At 48.7% G+C, this 15,607-nt stretch overlaps 6 non-coding genes across 6 annotated transcripts; all 6 read right to left on the reverse strand.

The window, feature by feature from the left end:
* Positions 1 to 1,770: 1,770 nt before the first annotated feature.
* Positions 1,771 to 1,843, reverse strand: TRNAR-ACG (transfer RNA arginine (anticodon ACG)). Its single transcript has one exon. It is a non-coding gene; the product is annotated as a tRNA-Arg (tRNA).
* Positions 1,844 to 2,155: 312 nt separating this feature from the next.
* Positions 2,156 to 2,228, reverse strand: TRNAR-ACG (transfer RNA arginine (anticodon ACG)). The gene has a single exon. It is a non-coding gene; the product is annotated as a tRNA-Arg (tRNA).
* A 4,526-nt stretch (positions 2,229 to 6,754) lies between these two features.
* On the reverse strand, positions 6,755 to 6,827 carry TRNAR-ACG (transfer RNA arginine (anticodon ACG)). Its single transcript has one exon. It is a non-coding gene; the product is annotated as a tRNA-Arg (tRNA).
* A 312-nt stretch (positions 6,828 to 7,139) lies between these two features.
* On the reverse strand, positions 7,140 to 7,212 carry TRNAR-ACG (transfer RNA arginine (anticodon ACG)). Its single transcript has one exon. It is a non-coding gene; the product is annotated as a tRNA-Arg (tRNA).
* Positions 7,213 to 11,738: 4,526 nt separating this feature from the next.
* On the reverse strand, positions 11,739 to 11,811 carry TRNAR-ACG (transfer RNA arginine (anticodon ACG)). Its single transcript has one exon. It is a non-coding gene; the product is annotated as a tRNA-Arg (tRNA).
* A 312-nt stretch (positions 11,812 to 12,123) lies between these two features.
* On the reverse strand, positions 12,124 to 12,196 carry TRNAR-ACG (transfer RNA arginine (anticodon ACG)). The gene has a single exon. It is a non-coding gene; the product is annotated as a tRNA-Arg (tRNA).
* Positions 12,197 to 15,607: the final 3,411 nt, after the last annotated feature.

Here is a 15,607-nt window from a genome sequence, read left to right on the forward strand (position 1 = left end):
AGAGGGACTTGAATTTAACCCTTGCAGCCACTGGGAGCAATGAAAAGATTTCAGGGCTGGAGAGATACGATCCCTGGGCTTCAGACCAAGGAAACGTCTTGCAGTCCTGTTCTGGATGAGTTGCAGAGGACAGAGAGAAGAAGCAGGCAGATTTAGAAAGAGGCTGTTGCAGTAGTCTAGCCTAGAGAGAATCAGAGCTCTAGATACAGTAAGCTTCTGGGGGAAGGAGAGGAAAGGAACAATACCTCTGCAAATGTACAGTTGGTAGTTTGACTTCTTAGAGATGTCAGAGATGTGAGAAGAAAAGGAGAGTGTGGAGTCGAAGATGACCCCAAGGTTCTTAGCCTCAAAGGTGGGAGCAGGAAGAGGGCCAAGGGAGGCCGGCCAGAGAGTGGCAGGAAAGGAGGGTGCAGGTGTGCCGATGAGGAGAATCTCTGCCTAAATGGGATTAAGGCAGAGATCATTGGCGGCAGACCAGTCCTGGATGGCAGACAGACGGTCAGAGATGAGGGAGGGAAGCCTGAAAACAAGCAGAGTGTCATCCGCATAGCACTGAAAGTTGAAGCAGAGAGCTGCAATGCGGTGGGAAATGGGTGCCAGGTATTGGTTGAACAGCCAGGGAGAGAGGTTAGACCCGTGGGGAACACCACAAGTAGAGAATGAGATGGCGAAAAGGAAGGACCCAAGTTGGACCTGGGAGGGCCGATCAGAGTGGAAAGAGGTCATCCAGGCCAGGGCCTGATCAGTGATACCCGGCTTATCACGGAGACAGTTGAGCAGGATGGCATGGTTGACCGTGTCAAAGGCAGAAGAGAAATCGAGTAGGATGAGGACCCAAAAGGGATGTTAGAGTCATGGTTGGACAGCAGGTCTTCACAGGTGTTCAGGAGAGCAGTTTCCATGCTTCTGACAGCTCTGAAGCCAGGCTGATGGTCATGGAGACAACCAACAGAGTCGGTGTGAAGATTAAGCTGGGAGATGGTCAGCTTTTCCAAGAGTTTGCCCTGGAAAGGAGTGATAGAAACCTGCGAAGTTAGCCGGGCCGGAGGGGTCGGCTGTGGAATTTTTGAGAAGAGGGTGCACAAGAGAATGCTTCAGAGTGGAGGGGAAGATTCCACAGGTGATGGAATGGTTACAGAAGTCGGCCAGATTCAGAGCAAGGGTGTCAATGTGGTCCTTGATGGTTTTGGACGAACAGGGAAGAACCTGTTTTGACTGGAATCACACAATCTCCTGGGCTTGCGCCAATCTGGTTTCCAACCAAGCCACGGCACTGAATCGGCCTTATTGGACCTAAAGATTCAACAGGATGATATCAAAGATGCCAAGAAGCAAGCCCTCCTCTTGTTACTGGGCCTGTCTGCAGCCTTCGACCATGTATACATATTGAATAAATCAAAAAGGCAGCCTATGATCGAGCCAGCCAGGAGTCAACCTGGAATTAGTCAAATGTGTTATCCATTGCGCCACTGGACCGCTGCTACAGCGTGAGCAGGAGTCAGCACTTTTGTAACGAAACAGAAGTTTCCTGCTTGAGACACAGTGAGAAACGTACTTCTCATTTTTACAAGGAGAGGTAGAAAAAAACGCTACAAGCCCACAATGAGCAGGTGAGCGAGCGTGTGCCATCATGAGAAACTTAGTTCTCATTTTTCCCAGAGGAGAGGTAGAAAAAACGCACTAACTACGAACAAACAATGTGCTTTTGTGTGCCATGCGTGACAAGGCTCATTTTTAAATACTTTCTAGAACAAAAAGGCAGCATGCGAACGAGCCAGCCAGGAGTCGAACCTGGAATCTTCTGCTCCGTAGGCAGACGCGTTATCCATTGCGCCACTGGCCCTCTGCTGCAGTTACTCTTGGAATCAGCACTTTTGTTACGACGCAGAGGCTCATCATGCGGATTGAGCCATCATGAGCAACTTAGTTCTCATTTTTATAAGGAGAGGTGGTTGAAAACACGCCTACGAACTGACAATGAGCAGGCGTGTGCCATGTGTTAGAGACATCATGAGAAATAACGTAGTTCCCATTTTTTCTCCCGAGTAGAGGTAGAAACACGCTGCAACAGTGACTACAAACACACAATGAGCTTTCGAGTGCCTTGCGTGAGAAGGCTCATTTTTAAATACAGAACAAAAAGGCAGCATTTGAACGAGCCAGCCAGGAGTCGAACCTGGAATCTTCTGCTCCGTAGGCAGACGCGTTATCCATTGCGCCACTGGCCCGCTGCTGCACTGTGCGCTGCATTCAGCACTTTTGTTACGAACCAGAGGCTCAGGTCGGGCTGCCTGAGACATCACGAGAAACTTTGTTCTCATTTTTACAGCGAGAGGTAGGAAAAACGCTACCAACACACAATAAGCAGGCGTGTGACATGTGTTAAAGAAGGCTCATTTTTAAATACTTTATTGAAAACAATACATACAAACATCTGACAAAGAACGCATTTGGCATCAGATACTGCCCGGATTGCAACTCTCTGCACGTATTTTCTGGCGAGTTTTACGGACCAAGCATCTCATTTATTGTACTATAGCACTCACATTTTCATGCGCAAATAACAGATTTAGACTGTTTTCACTTTTTAGTATTGTACCATTTTATGTGCTCGGTGCTCTTCAGTGTTAAATCCGCGGGAGAGGATGATCTGTACCCAGATCAACCCCAAAAGTGCCATACAGATATGAAATAGATAAGGCCTGAGTGATAGGCGTGCCAAAGAGTACTCGACGTGCATGCCACAGAAACGCGAAACATGCAACAAGTGAGAGACATAAAATGGGGTTTTTCACTTTAAGAAAATAACATATAATATATTGAATACAATTTTTTGTTTACTTCTTAAAAGGTGTTTTATTGAGCTGTAGCCTTCCTCTTAGAGAGCAGGACTAAGAAGCCCGGCTGGAGCATTTCAGCACATTTTTATTTCCTTTTGGCGATCGCTGTGTCAGGGTGTTGGGTTGGGGCTCCAAGATTGCCGAACACCAGGCGAGCAGTCTATCATGGGGAACAGTTTAGTATACAACACCGGTGCGATGAAGGCACATGGCCTACTGTGCATTTTAAGCACCACCTATAAGCCGAAACCGTTGCATTGAAGTACAGGTAGGAGGGAGATGACATGTGAAGAGGGACACACGACTTGGTTTTTTTTGGGTTATTTATTTGTTAAATATTGTTGGTTGTTTATCGTCTAATTGACTGCCTTGGGCCATGCTTACCTCTTTGGCCATTCCCACCCACTCCTTGCCCCTCCCACCCAAAACTCAACGCCTGGTATCTATGTTGTTTCTAAGCAGTCTGCTGTGAGTTAATGGCTTAATTGCCGCTGTAAATGGCTACCGGTATAATAACAAAAATCTTACCCAATTCTACCTGTCCTTAACTCACTACCCCACCCCCTCTATTCCCACCTCTCCCCTCTCACCCAATCTACCCTTATCCCCACCCTACTCTACCACCACTGACTATACCCCAAACCACTCTACACCTACCCCACTCTTCGCTACCCACAATATCCCACACCACTGTAGACCTACCCTACCCACTGCCCCACCCCACTGTACCCCTATCCATCAAACCACTGTAGACTGGCAAGGTGACACGAGGTCCTTTGATCCCAATAGATTTCGCCCAGCCTTTCCATATCTTCAGATCACTACCGAGTTAAGGTACGTGTTTGTTGAGTCTTCAACTTACCCCAGACCTACGCTAGTTGTTCAAGATCAGACAGGCAGTCAAAGTGAACAGGCACGCCTTTGACAGTGTCTCTTCGGATGTAGGTAGATGCACAAAGTATTCTATTCTGAGGTCCATGCATTCTGCCATGTAAGCGCCAAACAGCCCTTTCACGGGAAGACCCTTCAAAAAGTAAAGACTCCGCTTTCTGTATGTTGGCATGTAGCACGTAGCCCATCTTGGCAGATAGCGTACATCACATTGCATCTAGTGGTGGCCCTATGTTGTGGTTCTTCACTTGCCAAATCATAGCAGTGCTAAAAGGTCATGGCCAAGAGGCCTCAGCGGCAGGGGATCTGCGTCCAGTGCAAATTGGCACATGCCAAAACGTCCTGAACAATGGAGAAGGCAAAGAAGTTTCATTAGTGGTGTAATGGGAGGATAAATCGTGTTCCAGATGTTGGGGACATCCCTCAGACCTGTTAAGGGCCTCCATCACACCACTGAGGAATTATCCTTGTTTGTTACTGTTTGCAATGAATGATTGAAGGAGTTGCGTATCTTCAGATCTATAGATTCCTGCTATGATATGACATGATATTGTATTTGAATCGTACTCATACACGCGTGTTTCAGAGCGTGACGAGGCAAGGGAGGGGAAGAAGGGAGGACAAAACAGCGATCTTCCTAGGCCCAGTGACATTGAGAATGCTCAAGTGCAGGGGAGAGGGAGGGAGGAAAGTGCAAGGAGAGGGGCGAGGTGGAACGTGCCTAGGAAGGGATAAAAACAACAACAACTGGTAGCGCAGCCAGCAGGGTGGCAAGTGCGAGGTTTAAAGCGCAGACAAGGGGTGTCTGATAAGTGCAGGTAAGGGCACTGTAGGGTTACAGATACAGACCCAAGTGCAAGGATTGCGTGCAAGGGTTGCCAGGAGGCAAGGCAGGTGTGCGGCTGGGTGGGCAGGGACCTTGGCCCGAAATCAGAGGGTAGCCAGGTGCACGGAGCCGAAGCAGACAGATCAGCAGGGGAGCGGAAGAGCAAAGGCAGAAGCAAAGAGGAAGGTCTTGAGGTGCTTCCGGAACCAGAGATGGTTCTCCTCAAGTTTCAGTGTGGCAGGCAGGCTGTTCCAGAGGGAGGCCCCAGCTGAGGAAAGAGATCTACCCCCAACTCGTTGCTTGGAGAAGCGACCGGCCCTGAGGGAGTTGGAGGTGGATGAGAAAAGAGCTCGAGTGGGAAGGTATTTACGGAGGGAGAGTTGAAGGTATTTTGGACCCAGGCCCCAGTAAGCCTTGTGGACAATGCAGAGGGACTTGAATTTAACCCTTGCAGCCACTGGGAGCAATGAAAAGATTTCAGGGCTGGAGAGATACGATCCCTGGGCTTCAGACCAAGGAAACGTCTTGCAGTCCTGTTCTGGATGAGTTGCAGAGGACAGAGAGAAGAAGCAGGCAGATTTAGAAAGAGGCTGTTGCAGTAGTCTAGCCTAGAGAGAATCAGAGCTCTAGATACAGTAAGCTTCTGGGGGAAGGAGAGGAAAGGAACAATACCTCTGCAAATGTACAGTTGGTAGTTTGACTTCTTAGAGATGTCAGAGATGTGAGAAGAAAAGGAGAGTGTGGAGTCGAAGATGACCCCAAGGTTCTTAGCCTCAAAGGTGGGAGCAGGAAGAGGGCCAAGGGAGGCCGGCCAGAGAGTGGCAGGAAAGGAGGGTGCAGGTGTGCCGATGAGGAGAATCTCTGCCTAAATGGGATTAAGGCAGAGATCATTGGCGGCAGACCAGTCCTGGATGGCAGACAGACGGTCAGAGATGAGGGAGGGAAGCCTGAAAACAAGCAGAGTGTCATCCGCATAGCACTGAAAGTTGAAGCAGAGAGCTGCAATGCGGTGGGAAATGGGTGCCAGGTATTGGTTGAACAGCCAGGGAGAGAGGTTAGACCCGTGGGGAACACCACAAGTAGAGAATGAGATGGCGAAAAGGAAGGACCCAAGTTGGACCTGGGAGGGCCGATCAGAGTGGAAAGAGGTCATCCAGGCCAGGGCCTGATCAGTGATACCCGGCTTATCACGGAGACAGTTGAGCAGGATGGCATGGTTGACCGTGTCAAAGGCAGAAGAGAAATCGAGTAGGATGAGGACCCAAAAGGGATGTTAGAGTCATGGTTGGACAGCAGGTCTTCACAGGTGTTCAGGAGAGCAGTTTCCATGCTTCTGACAGCTCTGAAGCCAGGCTGATGGTCATGGAGACAACCAACAGAGTCGGTGTGAAGATTAAGCTGGGAGATGGTCAGCTTTTCCAAGAGTTTGCCCTGGAAAGGAGTGATAGAAACCTGCGAAGTTAGCCGGGCCGGAGGGGTCGGCTGTGGAATTTTTGAGAAGAGGGTGCACAAGAGAATGCTTCAGAGTGGAGGGGAAGATTCCACAGGTGATGGAATGGTTACAGAAGTCGGCCAGATTCAGAGCAAGGGTGTCATTGTGGTCCTTGATGGTTTTGGACGAACAGGGAAGAACCTGTTTTGACTGGAATCACACAATCTCCTGGGCTTGCGCCAATCTGGTTTCCAACCAAGCCACGGCACTGAATCGGCCTTATTGGACCTAAAGATTCAACAGGATGATATCAAAGATGCCAAGAAGCAAGCCCTCCTCTTGTTACTGGGCCTGTCTGCAGCCTTCGACCATGTATACATATTGAATAAATCAAAAAGGCAGCCTATGATCGAGCCAGCCAGGAGTCAACCTGGAATTAGTCAAATGTGTTATCCATTGCGCCACTGGACCGCTGCTACAGCGTGAGCAGGAGTCAGCACTTTTGTAACGAAACAGAAGTTTCCTGCTTGAGACACAGTGAGAAACGTACTTCTCATTTTTACAAGGAGAGGTAGAAAAAAACGCTACAAGCCCACAATGAGCAGGTGAGCGAGCGTGTGCCATCATGAGAAACCTAGTTCTCATTTTTCCCAGAGGAGAGGTAGAAAAAACGCACTAACTACGAACAAACAATGTGCTTTTGTGTGCCATGCGTGACAAGGCTCATTTTTAAATACTTTCTAGAACAAAAAGGCAGCATGCGAACGAGCCAGCCAGGAGTCGAACCTGGAATCTTCTGCTCCGTAGGCAGACGCGTTATCCATTGCGCCACTGGCCCTCTGCTGCAGTTACTCTTGGAATCAGCACTTTTGTTACGACGCAGAGGCTCATCATGCGGATTGAGCCATCATGAGCAACTTAGTTCTCATTTTTATAAGGAGAGGTGGTTGAAAACACGCCTACGAACTGACAATGAGCAGGCGTGTGCCATGTGTTAGAGACATCATGAGAAATAACGTAGTTCCCATTTTTTCTCCCGAGTAGAGGTAGAAACACGCTGCAACAGTGACTACAAACACACAATGAGCTTTCGAGTGCCTTGCGTGAGAAGGCTCATTTTTAAATACAGAACAAAAAGGCAGCATTTGAACGAGCCAGCCAGGAGTCGAACCTGGAATCTTCTGCTCCGTAGGCAGACGCGTTATCCATTGCGCCACTGGCCCGCTGCTGCACTGTGCGCTGCATTCAGCACTTTTGTTACGAACCAGAGGCTCAGGTCGGGCTGCCTGAGACATCACGAGAAACTTTGTTCTCATTTTTACAGCGAGAGGTAGGAAAAACGCTACCAACACACAATAAGCAGGCGTGTGACATGTGTTAAAGAAGGCTCATTTTTAAATACTTTATTGAAAACAATACATACAAACATCTGACAAAGAACGCATTTGGCATCAGATACTGCCCGGATTGCAACTCTCTGCACGTATTTTCTGGCGAGTTTTACGGACCAAGCATCTCATTTATTGTACTATAGCACTCACATTTTCATGCGCAAATAACAGATTTAGACTGTTTTCACTTTTTAGTATTGTACCATTTTATGTGCTCGGTGCTCTTCAGTGTTAAATCCGCGGGAGAGGATGATCTGTACCCAGATCAACCCCAAAAGTGCCATACAGATATGAAATAGATAAGGCCTGAGTGATAGGCGTGCCAAAGAGTACTCGACGTGCATGCCACAGAAACGCGAAACATGCAACAAGTGAGAGACATAAAATGGGGTTTTTCACTTTAAGAAAATAACATATAATATATTGAATACAATTTTTTGTTTACTTCTTAAAAGGTGTTTTATTGAGCTGTAGCCTTCCTCTTAGAGAGCAGGACTAAGAAGCCCGGCTGGAGCATTTCAGCACATTTTTATTTCCTTTTGGCGATCGCTGTGTCAGGGTGTTGGGTTGGGGCTCCAAGATTGCCGAACACCAGGCGAGCAGTCTATCATGGGGAACAGTTTAGTATACAACACCGGTGCGATGAAGGCACATGGCCTACTGTGCATTTTAAGCACCACCTATAAGCCGAAACCGTTGCATTGAAGTACAGGTAGGAGGGAGATGACATGTGAAGAGGGACACACGACTTGGTTTTTTTTGGGTTATTTATTTGTTAAATATTGTTGGTTGTTTATCGTCTAATTGACTGCCTTGGGCCATGCTTACCTCTTTGGCCATTCCCACCCACTCCTTGCCCCTCCCACCCAAAACTCAACGCCTGGTATCTATGTTGTTTCTAAGCAGTCTGCTGTGAGTTAATGGCTTAATTGCCGCTGTAAATGGCTACCGGTATAATAACAAAAATCTTACCCAATTCTACCTGTCCTTAACTCACTACCCCACCCCCTCTATTCCCACCTCTCCCCTCTCACCCAATCTACCCTTATCCCCACCCTACTCTACCACCACTGACTATACCCCAAACCACTCTACACCTACCCCACTCTTCGCTACCCACAATATCCCACACCACTGTAGACCTACCCTACCCACTGCCCCACCCCACTGTACCCCTATCCATCAAACCACTGTAGACTGGCAAGGTGACACGAGGTCCTTTGATCCCAATAGATTTCGCCCAGCCTTTCCATATCTTCAGATCACTACCGAGTTAAGGTACGTGTTTGTTGAGTCTTCAACTTACCCCAGACCTACGCTAGTTGTTCAAGATCAGACAGGCAGTCAAAGTGAACAGGCACGCCTTTGACAGTGTCTCTTCGGATGTAGGTAGATGCACAAAGTATTCTATTCTGAGGTCCATGCATTCTGCCATGTAAGCGCCAAACAGCCCTTTCACGGGAAGACCCTTCAAAAAGTAAAGACTCCGCTTTCTGTATGTTGGCATGTAGCACGTAGCCCATCTTGGCAGATAGCGTACATCACATTGCATCTAGTGGTGGCCCTATGTTGTGATTCTTCACTTGCCAAATCATAGCAGTGCTAAAAGGTCATGGCCAAGAGGCCTCAGCGGCAGGGGATCTGCGTCCAGTGCAAATTGGCACATGCCAAAACGTCCTGAACAATGGAGAAGGCAAAGAAGTTTCATTAGTGGTGTAATGGGAGGATAAATCGTGTTCCAGATGTTGGGGACATCCCTCAGACCTGTTAAGGGCCTCCATCACACCACTGAGGAATTATCCTTGTTTGTTACTGTTTGCAATGAATGATTGAAGGAGTTGCGTATCTTCAGATCTATAGATTCCTGCTATGATATGACATGATATTGTATTTGAATCGTACTCATACACGCGTGTTTCAGAGCGTGACGAGGCAAGGGAGGGGAAGAAGGGAGGACAAAACAGCGATCTTCCTAGGCCCAGTGACATTGAGAATGCTCAAGTGCAGGGGAGAGGGAGGGAGGAAAGTGCAAGGAGAGGGGCGAGGTGGAACGTGCCTAGGAAGGGATAAAAACAACAACAACTGGTAGCGCAGCCAGCAGGGTGGCAAGTGCGAGGTTTAAAGCGCAGACAAGGGGTGTCTGATAAGTGCAGGTAAGGGCACTGTAGGGTTACAGATACAGACCCAAGTGCAAGGATTGCGTGCAAGGGTTGCCAGGAGGCAGTGCAGGTGTGCGGCTGGGTGGGCAGGGACCTTGGCCCGAAATCAGAGGGTAGCCAGGTGCACGGAGCCGAAGCAGACAGATCAGCAGGGGAGCGGAAGAGCAAAGGCAGAAGCAAAGAGGAAGGTCTTGAGGTGCTTCCGGAACCAGAGATGGTTCTCCTCAAGTTTCAGTGTGGCAGGCAGGCTGTTCCAGAGGGAGGCCCCAGCTGAGGAAAGAGATCTACCCCCAACTCGTTGCTTGGAGAAGCGACCGGCCCTGAGGGAGTTGGAGGTGGATGAGAAAAGAGCTCGAGTGGGAAGGTATTTACGGAGGGAGAGTTGAAGGTATTTTGGACCCAGGCCCCAGTAAGCCTTGTGGACAATGCAGAGGGACTTGAATTTAACCCTTGCAGCCACTGGGAGCAATGAAAAGATTTCAGGGCTGGAGAGATACGATCCCTGGGCTTCAGACCAAGGAAACGTCTTGCAGTCCTGTTCTGGATGAGTTGCAGAGGACAGAGAGAAGAAGCAGGCAGATTTAGAAAGAGGCTGTTGCAGTAGTCTAGCCTAGAGAGAATCAGAGCTCTAGATACAGTAAGCTTCTGGGGGAAGGAGAGGAAAGGAACAATACCTCTGCAAATGTACAGTTGGTAGTTTGACTTCTTAGAGATGTCAGAGATGTGAGAAGAAAAGGAGAGTGTGGAGTCGAAGATGACCCCAAGGTTCTTAGCCTCAAAGGTGGGAGCAGGAAGAGGGCCAAGGGAGGCCGGCCAGAGAGTGGCAGGAAAGGAGGGTGCAGGTGTGCCGATGAGGAGAATCTCTGCCTAAATGGGATTAAGGCAGAGATCATTGGCGGCAGACCAGTCCTGGATGGCAGACAGACGGTCAGAGATGAGGGAGGGAAGCCTGAAAACAAGCAGAGTGTCATCCGCATAGCACTGAAAGTTGAAGCAGAGAGCTGCAATGCGGTGGGAAATGGGTGCCAGGTATTGGTTGAACAGCCAGGGAGAGAGGTTAGACCCGTGGGGAACACCACAAGTAGAGAATGAGATGGCGAAAAGGAAGGACCCAAGTTGGACCTGGGAGGGCCGATCAGAGTGGAAAGAGGTCATCCAGGCCAGGGCCTGATCAGTGATACCCGGCTTATCACGGAGACAGTTGAGCAGGATGGCATGGTTGACCGTGTCAAAGGCAGAAGAGAAATCGAGTAGGATGAGGACCCAAAAGGGATGTTAGAGTCATGGTTGGACAGCAGGTCTTCACAGGTGTTCAGGAGAGCAGTTTCCATGCTTCTGACAGCTCTGAAGCCAGGCTGATGGTCATGGAGACAACCAACAGAGTCGGTGTGAAGATTAAGCTGGGAGATGGTCAGCTTTTCCAAGAGTTTGCCCTGGAAAGGAGTGATAGAAACCTGCGAAGTTAGCCGGGCCGGAGGGGTCGGCTGTGGAATTTTTGAGAAGAGGGTGCACAAGAGAATGCTTCAGAGTGGAGGGGAAGATTCCACAGGTGATGGAATGGTTACAGAAGTCGGCCAGATTCAGAGCAAGGGTGTCATTGTGGTCCTTGATGGTTTTGGACGAACAGGGAAGAACCTGTTTTGACTGGAATCACACAATCTCCTGGGCTTGCGCCAATCTGGTTTCCAACCAAGCCACGGCACTGAATCGGCCTTATTGGACCTAAAGATTCAACAGGATGATATCAAAGATGCCAAGAAGCAAGCCCTCCTCTTGTTACTGGGCCTGTCTGCAGCCTTCGACCATGTATACATATTGAATAAATCAAAAAGGCAGCCTATGATCGAGCCAGCCAGGAGTCAACCTGGAATTAGTCAAATGTGTTATCCATTGCGCCACTGGACCGCTGCTACAGCGTGAGCAGGAGTCAGCACTTTTGTAACGAAACAGAAGTTTCTTGCTTGAGACACAGTGAGAAACGTACTTCTCATTTTTACAAGGAGAGGTAGAAAAAAACGCTACAAGCCCACAATGAGCAGGTGAGCGAGCGTGTGCCATCATGAGAAACTTAGTTCTCATTTTTCCCAGAGGAGAGGTAGAAAAAACGCACTAACTACGAACAAACAATGTGCTTTTGTGTGCCATGCGTGACAAGGCTCATTTTTAAATACTTTCTAGAACAAAAAGGCAGCATGCGAACGAGCCAGCCAGGAGTCGAACCTGGAATCTTCTGCTCCGTAGGCAGACGCGTTATCCATTGCGCCACTGGCCCTCTGCTGCAGTTACTCTTGGAATCAGCACTTTTGTTACGACGCAGAGGCTCATCATGCGGATTGAGCCATCATGAGCAACTTAGTTCTCATTTTTATAAGGAGAGGTGGTTGAAAACACGCCTACGAACTGACAATGAGCAGGCGTGTGCCATGTGTTAGAGACATCATGAGAAATAACGTAGTTCCCATTTTTTCTCCCGAGTAGAGGTAGAAACACGCTGCAACAGTGACTACAAACACACAATGAGCTTTCGAGTGCCTTGCGTGAGAAGGCTCATTTTTAAATACAGAACAAAAAGGCAGCATTTGAACGAGCCAGCCAGGAGTCGAACCTTGAATCTTCTGCTCCGTAGGCAGACGCGTTATCCATTGCGCCACTGGCCCGCTGCTGCACTGTGAGCTGCATTCAGCACTTTTGTTACGAACCAGAGGCTCAGGTCGGGCTGCCTGAGACATCACGAGAAACTTTGTTCTCATTTTTACAGCGAGAGGTAGGAAAAACGCTACCAACACACAATAAGCAGGCGTGTGACATGTGTTAAAGAAGGCTCATTTTTAAATACTTTATTGAAAACAATACATACAAACATCTGACAAAGAACGCATTTGGCATCAGATACTGCCCGGATTGCAACTCTCTGCACGTATTTTCTGGCGAGTTTTACGGACCAAGCATCTCATTTATTGTACTATAGCACTCACATTTTCATGCGCAAATAACAGATTTAGACTGTTTTCACTTTTTAGTATTGTACCATTTTATGTGCTCGGTGCTCTTCAGTGTTAAATCCGCGGGAGAGGATGATCTGTACCCAGATCAACCCCAAAAGTGCCATACAGATATGAAATAGATAAGGCCTGAGTGATAGGCGTGCCAAGGAGTACTCGACGTGCATGCCACAGAAACGCGAAACATGCAACAAGTGAGAGACATAAAATGGGGTTTTTCACTTTAAGAAAATAACATATAATATATTGAATACAATTTTTTGTTTACTTCTTAAAAGGTGTTTTATTGAGCTGTAGCCTTCCTCTTAGAGAGCAGGACTAAGAAGCCCGGCTGGTGCATTTCAGCACATTTTTATTTCCTTTTGGCGATCGCTGTGTCAGGGTGTTGGGTTGGGGCTCCAAGATTGCCGAACACCAGGCGAGCAGTCTATCATGGGGAACAGTTTAGTATACAACACCGGTGCGATGAAGGCACATGGCCTACTGTGCATTTTAAGCACCACCTATAAGCCGAAACCGTTGCATTGAAGTACAGGTAGGAGGGAGATGACATGTGAAGAGGGACACACGACTTGGTTTTTTTTGGGTTATTTATTTGTTAAATATTGTTGGTTGTTTATCGTCTAATTGACTGCCTTGGGCCATGCTTACCTCTTTGGCCATTCCCACCCACTCCTTGCCCCTCCCACCCAAAACTCAACCCCTGGTATCTATGTTGTTTCTAAGCAGTCTGCTGTGAGTTAATGGCTTAATTGCCGCTGTAAATGGCTACCGGTATAATAACAAAAATCTTACCCAATTCTACCTGTCCTTAACTCACTACCCCACCCCCTCTATTCCCACCTCTCCCCTCTCACCCAATCTACCCTTATCCCCACCCTACTCTACCACCACTGACTATACCCCAAACCACTCTACACCTACCCCACTCTTCGCTACCCACAATATCCCACACCACTGTAGACCTACCCTACCCACTGCCCCACCCCACTGTACCCCTATCCATCAAACCACTGTAGACTGGCAAGGTGACACGAGGTCCTTTGATCCCAATAGATTTCGCCCAGCCTTTCCATATCTTCAGATCACTACCGAGTTAAGGTACGTGTTTGTTGAGTCTTCAACTTACCCCAGACCTACGCTAGTTGTTCAAGATCAGACAGGCAGTCAAAGTGAACAGGCACGCCTTTGACAGTGTCTCTTCGGATGTAGGTAGATGCACAAAGTATTCTATTCTGAGGTCCATGCATTCTGCCATGTAAGCGCCAAACAGCCCTTTCACGGGAAGACCCTTCAAAAAGTAAAGACTCCGCTTTCTGTATGTTGGCATGTAGCACGTAGCCCATCTTGGCAGATAGCGTACATCACATTGCATCTAGTGGTGGCCCTATGTTGTGATTCTTCACTTGCCAAATCATAGCAGTGCTAAAAGGTCATGGCCAAGAGGCCTCAGCGGCAGGGGATCTGCGTCCAGTGCAAATTGGCACATGCCAAAACGTCCTGAACAATGGAGAAGGCAAAGAAGTTTCATTAGTGGTGTAATGGGAGGATAAATCGTGTTCCAGATGTTGGGGACATCCCTCAGACCTGTTAAGGGCCTCCATCACACCACTGAGGAATTATCCTTGTTTGTTACTGTTTGCAATGAATGATTGAAGGAGTTGCGTATCTTCAGATCTATAGATTCCTGCTATGATATGACATGATATTGTATTTGAATCGTACTCATACACGCGTGTTTCAGAGCGTGACGAGGCAAGGGAGGGGAAGAAGGGAGGACAAAACAGCGATCTTCCTAGGCCCAGTGACATTGAGAATGCTCAAGTGCAGGGGAGAGGAAGGGAGGAAAGTGCAAGGAGAGGGGCGAGGTGGAACGTGCCTAGGAAGGGATAAAAACAACAACAACTGGTAGCGCAGCCAGCAGGGTGGCAAGTGCGAGGTTTAAAGCGCAGACAAGGGGTGTCTGATAAGTGCAGGTAAGGGCACTGTAGGGTTACAGATACAGACCCAAGTGCAAGGATTGCGTGCAAGGGTTGCCAGGAGGCAGTGCAGGTGTGCGGCTGGGTGGGCAGGGACCTTGGCCCGAAATCAGAGGGTAGCCAGGTGCACGGAGCTGAAGCAGACAGATCAGCAGGGGAGCGGAAGAGCAAAGGCAGAAGCAAAGAGGAAGGTCTTGAGGTGCTTCCGGAACCAGAGATGGTTCTCCTCAAGTTTCAGTGTGGCAGGCAGGCTGTTCCAGAGGGAGGCCCCAGCTGAGGAAAGAGATCTACCCCCAACTCGTTGCTTGGAGAAGCGACCGGCCCTGAGGGAGTTGGAGGTGGAGGAGAAAAGAGCTCGAGTGGGAAGGTATTTACGGAGGGAGAGTTGAAGGTATTTTGGACCCAGGCCCCAGTAAGCCTTGTGGACAATGCAGAGGGACTTGAATTTAACCCTTGCAGCCACTGGGAGCAATGAAAAGATTTCAGGGCTGGAGAGATACGATCCCTGGGCTTCAGACCAAGGAAACGTCTTGCAGTCCTGTTCTGGATGAGTTGCAGAGGACAGAGAGAAGAAGCAGGCAGATTTAGAAAGAGGCTGTTGCAGTAGTCTAGCCTAGAGAGAATCAGAGCTCTAGATACAGTAAGCTTCTGGGGGAAGGAGAGGAAAGGAACAATACCTCTGCAAATGTACAGTTGGTAGTTTGACTTCTTAGAGATGTCAGAGATGTGAGAAGAAAAGGAGAGTGTGGAGTCGAAGATGACCCCAAGGTTCTTAGCCTCAAAGGTGGGAGCAGGAAGAGGGCCAAGGGAGGCCGGCCAGAGAGTGGCAGGAAAGGAGGGTGCAGGTGTGCCGATGAGGAGAATCTCTGCCTAAATGGGATTAAGGCAGAGATCATTGGCGGCAGACCAGTCCTGGATGGCAGACAGACGGTCAGAGATGAGGGAGGGAAGCCTGAAAACAAGCAGAGTGTCATCCGCATAGCACTGAAAGTTGAAGCAGAGAGCTGCAATGCGGTGGGAAATGGGTGCCAGGTATTGGTTGAACAGCCAGGGAGAGAGGTTAGACCCGTGGGGAACACCACAAGTA

Source organism: Ambystoma mexicanum, chromosome 13, assembly GCF_040938575.1.
Source record: "Ambystoma mexicanum isolate Mex_15411 chromosome 13, UKY_AmexF1_1, whole genome shotgun sequence".
Taxonomy (NCBI): Eukaryota; Metazoa; Chordata; class Amphibia; order Caudata; family Ambystomatidae; genus Ambystoma; species Ambystoma mexicanum.